The following is a 9,652-nucleotide window of genomic DNA, read 5'->3' as shown; positions in this document are numbered from 1 at the left end:
TGAGAAGACACTTGATAACAGCAGCTGTTTAAAGTTAATGAGTGTATTTAACAGTAAAGTGAATGTGAACGTGAGACACTGTGTGCTCACAGCTAAAGGCTGCAGTGAGCTGTGTTAAAGCGTCTTTCACACAATGATCCTTTAATAAACACTCAGAGCTCCATGTTGATGAAGCAGTCATGGGTGAGGTTTTCTGCTGACATGTTGACACTGTGACTTCAGCTTTTACAGGCTTCCTGTTTCATATTACACTTCCTCCTCACAGTCGGCCTTATTTCACAGCTGCAACTAAATTTCCTGAAGAAAATCCAAAGACAGCTGAACGTTAAGGCATCACTTCCTGTCATGTCATGTCTAAGTTACAGCTAGAATAAATCATAATTTACAAAGTCTGCTGCTTTTTCTGTAACCATCTGACCATTAACTAACTCTGCTGCTCTCATTCACAAAGCGCTCAAATAGATTCTTAACTTGTGTCTTTCAGAGCTCTTAGCATTAGGATGCTGTCTGGCTACCTTAGCGTTCAAGCTCTGGCAGGTGTCTCGTTTGTAAATATTAATCACAGTGATGGTAAAGGCTAACTCACAAAGTACAAACTATAAGTACAAACAAAGTACAAATTATACATATGTACACAAACACGAACGTAGCTCAAAACGGCGGACACACTCGGCCTCGTTGGTCCAGCTGTGAGTCCATTACCGTGAACTATGGAGCGGCAGATTTGTGCTGTTTGTGCAGGAACTAAGCTGCACACAGCTGATGTTAGCCAGGAAAACATTACAAACTGGAGAGAACGGAAATAAAACCAGTTTGTTGTATGAAGAAATCAAACATGAGCAGAACAAACAGTAAAGTTCATAAAGATAAACTGTTAAAGAAGGAAATAAAGCAAACTTACAGTTTCTTCAAACACACACCAACAACAAGCTCCACTCCACACCTGGACACTAAACACAGACACACAGGTGAGCTGCTTCCTTGAAGGAGGCGGGACTCTAACTGAGGCATGGCAGGTGGGAGGGGCAAGGAGGCAGATTTTCACAATAAGAGCTCTTTGTTTTTCAATTAACTTAATTTCACACTGATAATTTGTGGTTGTGTAACTTTATGTGGTCAGATTGGACTTAAATCTATCACAATCAGGAATTTAGAGGATTCAGAAAAATGTTGATGGAAGACGTTCTCACTGTGGATTACAGTTAGTGATGTGCGGATCGATCCTGAAATATCGATTCCTCCGATACCAGTCATTTATGTTCTAGAATCGATTCTCACATTAAAATATCGATATTTTAATAACTTAGGGTAAATTTGTAGTTTATAGTTAACAGGATTACAGTGGAAAGACACTATATCGTTCGGATTGTCTACATTGGAAGGAATTACTTACTCTGCCGCCTTTCATTGTCATGTGCGAAATACGGCTGTATAAATGTGTCCCTTGGCGTGCGCACTCACAACACTGGCTGAGCGTAATGGTAGTTATGTGCGGACGTATTTTACATCCACAAACAGCCAAGACGTGGTTTGCGATACATGTGGCAAGAAAGTGAGGTGTTGTGGCAACACCACTAACTTTGTCAAACACATCAGAGTAAATCATATCACAGAATATGACAAGTGTATGTTGAGGCGAACTGAAGAGGAGGAGTGGACAGGGACAAGTGCTGCTAGCGCGAGACAGACGTCTCTCACGGAGTCCTTTAGTGTTGCAGGCATGCAAGGTGTTCAAATAGCCACAACTTCAGTTTTTTTTTAAATTTCTGTACGATGAATTCTGCATTATTAAGTGATAAGAACAAGTAATCTGATGTCCTGTAATCATTACGACGCTATAATTTGAGATATAATAAAAGATTAAAGTTTTTGTGCAAAGTATCGGTATCGGATCAGTATCGTCGATACCACCCTGAATTTTACTTGGTATTCGATCGGAAAGGAAATTAGTGGTATCGCACATCACTAATTAAAGTCCTGATTTTCAAGTGTCATTAACTACATGGATCCAAATGGAAAAATCCAGGCTCAAATTAACATAAAAGTACAGTTACAGCTTAATGAACTGTAAGTGAGTTCTGTTCTAAACTTCACATTTGACAGTCTGAACATTTAAATAATTTTACTGCTGTAAATGCATAATATATTATAGTATATTACATTATATAAATGTTCCACTGACTGCAGCAATAAATAATAAACCAAAGGCTTCGTAGTCTGTGGGCCCACTGTGGGTCCTGAATGACTTCCATGAAAAAAACCTTTTAAGTGAGTCCTCTCGTCTCACAAGTCTGAGCTCCTCACTGAAATTCAGCTTCAAACCATCCAAGTCCAAACCTGCTGCACAGACAGGCAGGTGAGCTGCTACCTGGAATGTGTCAGGGCTCCACCTCTGATTGAGAAAGAAGGTGGATTTTCACAATAAGAGCACGTGTTCCAGGAGGACTTTGATGTATTGTGAGCTGTAGAATAAGGAGATGGACTGATGTTATCTGACACAACCTCTGTCTGCAGAAAATGAGTCGATGAATAAACTGCAGGTGATGGTTTCCACACATCAGACTGAATTTGTTTCAGCTCACAGCTCCAACATTACAACTATTTTAAATTCAAACACTTTCATCAGCCTGAATATCAAACATCATAACTTACAAATAGTCAGCTGACTGCTCCTGTAGATGGAGGACAAATGTTTATTACAGCTACAGCTGTGGAGGAGATGTGAGCATTAGTGTTCCCTCTGAAGAAGAAACTCTTCAGCTTCTTAAAGTCACCTCCACATCCCCAATTTCCCCTTTTAAAGATGAAGATGGTTTGTGAAGAACTTTGATGTTTCTAAAATTTAGGAAATGTCACAACTCTATGTTATTGTTTGGCTTTTTCAGTGTTTTGTTTGTTTGTGAGTAAATCGGTTTGGCTGAGATTAAAGTTATTAGATTAGATTAAATTAAATTTTACTTTATTAATCCATCAGGAGGGTTCCTCCGGGGTTTTCACACAGCTGAATAAACGTCAAACAGAAAACTAATTAAACAAAGTGTGAGACGGTCGAGAGTTTGCTCCAGCGCGGGGTTATATTTTAGATACCAAGGAGCAGACGGCCGAGTTTCACTCCACCGAGGGAGCTCGTGACGTACTACCCGGCTTTCTTTAGACCGCGAAGGCCTGGTCCTCAGGTGGAAGCAGCCTCTGAATTTGGACACCCCCGCTGTTTCCGGGTGACATTTAACGTATTTTATCCGATAAATAAACACTGTAAAATGTATTTATCACCCCCAACAGCCCTTTTGAATGTCTCCCTAATTCTGAGGTCTCAAGGTTGGCAAGCACTTCACTTTTTTGCCACATGTATCACAAACCACGTCTCAGCTGTTTGTGGAGGTAAAATACATCCGCACAATTAAGCTCAGCCAGTGTTGTGAGTGCGCACGCCAAAGGGGCTGCGAGACATTTATACAGCCGTGTTTCGCACATGACTATGAAAGGCGGAAGAGGAAATAGTTCCTTTGAATGTAGACAATCCGAATGTTATAGTTTCTTTCCACTGTGTTCCTGTTAATGATAAACTACAAAGTAAAAACTAATGATAATGATAAACTACAAACTACAAAAACAAGAGGGAAAGAGAGAGAAAGAGAGCCAGGGACAACAACATCACATTCGAAAAATATAGTAATTAGGCACTGTTTTGGATGTTCAGTTAACGCTAGAAATGTGCTTTGGAATTTGTACATGCTTTTTGGAGTTTGTACGTGCTTCGTCACTAGGGGCCACCGCATATATTTATATATAAACATATATGAATAAAACCACTTTTTTTTAACATTAGTAATTCCTTTTGTGCATAATTTTATATTATTGTTAATAATAAATTAATTAAGCAACAAAACAACCTGAAGAGCCGGTTCGGAGCCGAAAGAACCGGCTCTTTTTAGTGAGCCGAGCCGAAAGAGCAGGTTCTCTAAAAAGAGCCGGAAATCCCATCACTACAGAGGACCCCTTTCCACTTCCCACATTTCTAAATGTGACAAGCTCTCATAAGTTTTCCGAGTTTAGTTTGTCGATGCTGCTGCCGTCACAGCCGTGATGTGACAGCTCCATTTCTTTTGATTTTGATGAGGATTATTTTCTACCATGGCGCACGTTTTTCCATTCAATTGGAGGCTTGAGGTGACAACAAGCAGACCAGAAACGAGCCAGCTCCATATACAACTCACGTTGCCTGTCTGACAGCAGTGTAGTAGTTGAGGAAGGCTGAGGTTCATGCTCAGCCGGCGCTCCTCTATGAGAGTCCCCAGTTCAGAGGAAGCTCAGAGGTGTTTCTCCACTTTAAAGAGAAGCAGATGTTCCTGTGAGATGCAGGACAGGAATCTCTGAACACCATGCTTCAATTAAGAGGAGCCCCTGCTTCATACCTCCTTACACCTTTACTTTCTCCTCTTTCCTTTACTCCTTCATCGTCTTCTCAGTCCTCCCATTCTCCCTTTTACTTCCTATTCTCTCCTTTCCTCCCTCCATCTCACCAACTCATTTTCCTTGGTTGTCTCCTTCTTTTACTTCTTTCCTTCCATCAGTCCCTTGTCCCCACCTTCTTTGTCCTTCTCTCCTTCCTCAGAGTCTCAGTCTTAAAACATGAGTGCTTAGCTGCAGGGAAATGCTGAAAAAGCTCAAAGCTTTCATTGTATCCCTCTGATTTCACAGCAGTGTTCTGGGACTGAGGGTTTTTGTGTCAGAAGGAGAGTGAAGCTGACAGTAGAGACACTGCAAAAGGAAACAGCAGCTGGCTGGGCAGTATTGTGAAACCAGAGCAGTGCATACTCTGTGTTACAGTAATAAATAATTAGGCAGCAGTCTAGAAACACTGTGTTCATTGTGTGTTAGTTTGTGTTTCCCTAGTAATGGCAAGATAAAGTTTCATCAGGGTTTGAAGCCTTTCAGCTAACTGCCTCAAGGAGGTTCAAATGTTGAGGGCTTCATGTGTACACAAACCCCCCTGCTGGTCAAAAAAACCCCAAATAGGCAGAGTTATTATAGGTCATGTTAAGTGCACTATATGTGTTTGTTTTTACCAGTGTGTGCATGGCAGCAAAAACAAGAACTACATTCACCTTAATACATGTGTTTGTTTCACTGTGTTGTATCCTCCATTTCATGTTTTCATTCAAATACAATTTCTGTGTTTGTTTGTGCGTATTGTTCTGTAAAATGCCAGCTCAATGAAACTGAATGTTAATGGCTGCCTACACCAAGGTAGATGTCTATGTTAGTGAATCTCAAACTATCAGATATCAAAGAAACTGCTGCATAAAGAAAGGAAATTTGGTCTTCTCATTTTTCCTCCTCATATTTTGTCTCCACCATTATAGAGACTAAATATTGTCATGGAACGTAATATTTTTAATAGACTAAGGTGATCTTTAACTAGTGGTGATTGTAGCTACATGCAGTAATACTACTAATGCTAGCACGTTTCTTTTCAACAACTCAATTCAGCAGTCAGGTGGTCGGGCTGTCGACAGGCAAACACTCGGACGTTCAGCTCTCCATTCTTCCTTCACATTCTTCATATAACCATGTTTCGAGAGTAAATAAAAGGGCTGAATGCCCTTTGTACGAGAAAATACAGCTCTTAACAATGCAAAGCTATCAGCAGAGGTGGTAAAAGTACAGACATTATTTATTTAACGTACAGATACTAGTGTTGAAAAATAGCGTCAAAGGCAGAACTTGAGATAATTATTCGTGCTTTTATCTCTTCTCGTTTGGATTATTGTAACGGTCTTTTCGCTTGTCTCAACAAATCAGCTCTGGATCGCCTTCAGTCTGTACAGAATGCAGCAGCAAGACTTTTAACTGGTACAAACAAGAGGTTACACATTACTCAAGTTTTGGCTTCTCTTCATTGGTTGCCTGTAAATTTTTGGGTTCATGTTAAAATTTTAGTTGTAACTTTTAGAGCTCTGCTTGGTGAAGCTCCCCAGTATATCTCTGACCTGCTGAAACCTCATGCTTCATCCCGAGCACTTAGGTCTTCAGGTCAGAGGCTACTGGTGGTCCCACGTACGAGGTTCAAAACACGTGGGGATCAGGCTTTTCAGGCACTGACACCGAGGCTGTGGAACTCTCTGCCGTTGTCTTTACGCTGTCTAGACTCTACTGACTCCTTTAAAAAGCTTATTTTCCACCCTGATTTACCAATAAATTCTTTACAAATCCTACCATGTAAATTCATGGATTTTTTTTTTCACATTCTGTCTCTCACAGTTGAAGTGTACCTCTGGTGCAAATGACTGACCTCTGTCATCATTTTAGGTGGGGGAACTTGCACAATCGGTGGCTGACTAAATACTTTTTTGCCCCACTGTAACTAACATGTGAAAGGGTTTGGTGCACCATTGAAGTTGATTTTTCGCCCTCTGGTGGTCAGAAGATAAACTGTGAGTGTCTGTGTCCATGTCTGTGAATGTTCTCAGTCATCCAGGTCATTGTAGTCTAATGAGCTTGGGGGGGAAAAGTGTCTGAACTTGAAGACATATTGTCAGAAAAGCTTCTTCAGTTCTGAGAACAATTGGTGGAGAGTCCCAGATTTTTCACACCCACTGGAAGTGTCTATTAAAAAGCTCTGATTCAAATACAAACAACAAAATACTACGACTGTGTTTTGGCGTTTTGACGCACAGACTTAACAATGTGGTGTTTGCTGTACAGTGCAGCGAGGAATGTCCAGACCTCTACATTGGAGAGACCAAACAGCCACTTCACAAGCGCATGGCACAACATAGAAGAGCCACCTCCACAGGACAAGACTCAGCTGTCCATCTGCATCTTAAGGATAAAGGACACTCTTTCGAGGATGCCAATGTTCACATTTTGGACAGAGAGGACAGATGGTTTGAAAGAGGAGGGAAAGAGGCCATCTATGTCCACTGTGAGCGACCATCTTTGAACAGAGGCGGGGGTTTACGACACCAACTGTCTGCCATCTATAATCCAGTTTTGAGATCCCTTCCCAGACGCCTTAACGCCCACTCACATCCTGGGCCATCTGATCTCAGGAATTCGCATGATAAGGTGGGGCCAGGTTTCACAATGAACCCACCCGAAACTCTGGCTGATTGGGGCCCACGCCCAGTTTCACACCTTGGCTCAGGCGATTAGAGGATCATCAGGGGGTCCTTTTGTCCCTCTGTGGGGGGTTACTCCCACTAGGTTTATATCTGGGACTCTCCACCATTTGACCTTAGAACTGAAGAAGCTTCTCGGATGAGAGGTGAAACGTCTTCAAGTAACTTAAAGAAGTCCAGACGCTTTTCTTTGCAAGCTCCTTTGACTATGATGACCTGGATGACTGAGAACCTTCACAGTTCTTCACAACAATGACACAGCTTCTAAATATTCTACATCAAAACAAATCTGTCACCAAATCCACCAGATTCGCTAGCAGGTGTCAAGCAAGACTGAATGGATTTAAGTGCAGACCCAGCCTGAAAAACAAGAGTTCACAGTTTATTCACACAAATCACCAAAGTGCAACTGTATATACAAATGACGAGCAGGATCCAGGGATCCGGGGGGGGGGATAGGAATTTCTTTTATTTATGTATCATTCACATTATTTTATTGTATAATGCCTTGGTGCCACTGGATTTTAACATGTCTCACACTCATACAGTAAGACAAATGGTGGGGGTCTAGTAAGGAAGTTGGGGGAAGCAGACAGCTCCACAGGAAGAGTCTTTTGTCTCTTCGAGGACTCTGGGAGGTAGCAAGGGAGTGTGAAACAGCTGTGTACTGCCTTTTGTTCCTGTGAAAGGTATTTAACTGAGAGCCATGCTAGGCTCAGAGAGACTCTGCTGACCATCTGCCCCGCGATCATGCAGGCTCTCCAGAAATTTGGTTCGTCTGTTCTTTGTTTTTGATTAAAGAATGTTAGCTACCGCTCACCGCTCGTCTGCAGGCTTTATTTAATGGAAAACTTCCACAACAGGGGGGTTAATCCACATACTCAAATCTTCAGTGCGAGCTCGTCTACTCTCTTCTCCGTTCAGAAGCACTCCACGACACGCTCCTCAGTCTGCCATGAATCCTCTTCTGCCACTCACGCTTTTCACTGTCTTGCTCCAGTCCACACAGCTGCACACTGCGATCAATGTTCCCTCTAAGCTGCGCACGTGTGCAATTGTGCACTGCTGGCACGGTCTCTGCGCAGAGAAAATCTGTGTTGCGCACAAAACAAAAATCCAAGCTGAATTGAAATTAAAATTAATACTTTAACAATCCTGTTTTGCAGTGTTAGTCAGTGACTGGCTGCTCCAGTATGGGATTACAACGATGCCACCTTATCCCATAGTCCAGCCAATGATGCGATTCACATTCGTATATACGCAGCTAATCAACGTGGTTGACAGGCTATGACAGCGTCCTTATGTGCCGACACCGGTGTTTTAGCTAGTAAAGCGGCTGATGTGGAGTGAAGCCACGTTAATGACAACGTGTACAACCATTGGAGATGTGAGCAGGATAGACGGAACAACTGACGGGAAAAGTGTGGACTTTATACCAGTTTTTAAATTGTGTTGATCGGCCACGTAAAACCAGAGTTATGATAAAAATATTTGCAATGTTTGTTTCTTCCTGAATACTGTCGTTGTTTATATTTACTGCGGGAAGAAACGGTAAAAACGGCGTTTTATAAGGAAAACACTGGAAAGCACTCTCCGCCTGTGAGCAAAGACAAAACCAAAACACCCCCACCCATTCCTATTAGTCGAAAAATGTACCATGTGGACCAATCAAAAAATGATATGGCAACATGGCATTTATTATTTAGGAAGGGGGAAGTTTTAGGAGTGACGGCTGTGTTTTGAGATGTGAGAGATTTGAGATGTTTAGCACAAATCTTGTGTAGTTAGTGTGTAGTGTAGTCAATAGTTTTGTTGTGTGTGTCAGAACAGTGAGGCGACTGCTGAGTGTTACAGGTGTTACAGCAGTGATACATCTGCTGCTGTCAGGCCTGCAGGTATCAGGCTGTTGTTCTCCTTCATCTCATAGTGGACAGAAATTGTTTTTTGGAGTGACACAAATAATTTGTGTGGCATCAAATTTGATGCAGAACAGCTGATTGTGCTGTAAATAGTTTGAAATGTTTATTTAAGAAAACGCCTTGGCTGCATTTTTAGGTAAACAGCTGCAAAAAACGTTGTTGTTTGCATAACTCAGTAACTTTTTTGAAGAAGTAACTATATAATTAAATGCCCAACATTGGTCCATATATACTGTATTTTGCAGACAGAGAGTTACAGACTCTCTCCCAGACCACAGACTCAGACTCATAATACAAGTCACAAGAGCTTTATTAAAAATAAAAAGAAAGTTGTGTTTTCAAAATTGGAAGTTCAAGTTATTTTACTTCCAATAGTGTTGACATACTACACAAGGTCATCAACAAGATTTTAAATTTTCATTGTAAGTGCCAAAGCAGTCAATTAAAAATAGTCTAACATAAATGTAAATGCTGTAATTTGATTATTTTAATAAACCATGTAACTTGGATGGATTTGATGCTGGCGTGACCACAGTGCACACGTCTGCTGTTGCTCACAGTGGTCCAAGGGACGCTCAGGGAGTTTGTGTGCTCGCTCAGACATATGAA

The 9,652-nt window shown here is 41.5% G+C and overlaps 1 long non-coding RNA gene across 1 annotated transcript; it reads right to left on the bottom strand.

The window, feature by feature from the left end:
* Positions 1-406: 406 nt before the first annotated feature.
* LOC120738331 lies at positions 407-2,548 on the bottom strand. The gene is made up of 2 exons (XR_005696951.1): positions 2,447-2,548; positions 407-1,055 (listed from the first exon to the last, which is right to left on the bottom strand). It is a non-coding gene; the product is annotated as an uncharacterized LOC120738331 (long non-coding RNA).
* Between the last annotated feature and the right edge of the window lie 7,104 nt (positions 2,549-9,652).

This window comes from Simochromis diagramma, unplaced genomic scaffold (assembly GCF_900408965.1).
Source record: "Simochromis diagramma unplaced genomic scaffold, fSimDia1.1 OVJJ01000105.1, whole genome shotgun sequence".
Taxonomy (NCBI): Eukaryota; Metazoa; Chordata; class Actinopteri; order Cichliformes; family Cichlidae; genus Simochromis; species Simochromis diagramma.
This window is presented reverse-complemented; position numbering and strand designations above follow the sequence as displayed.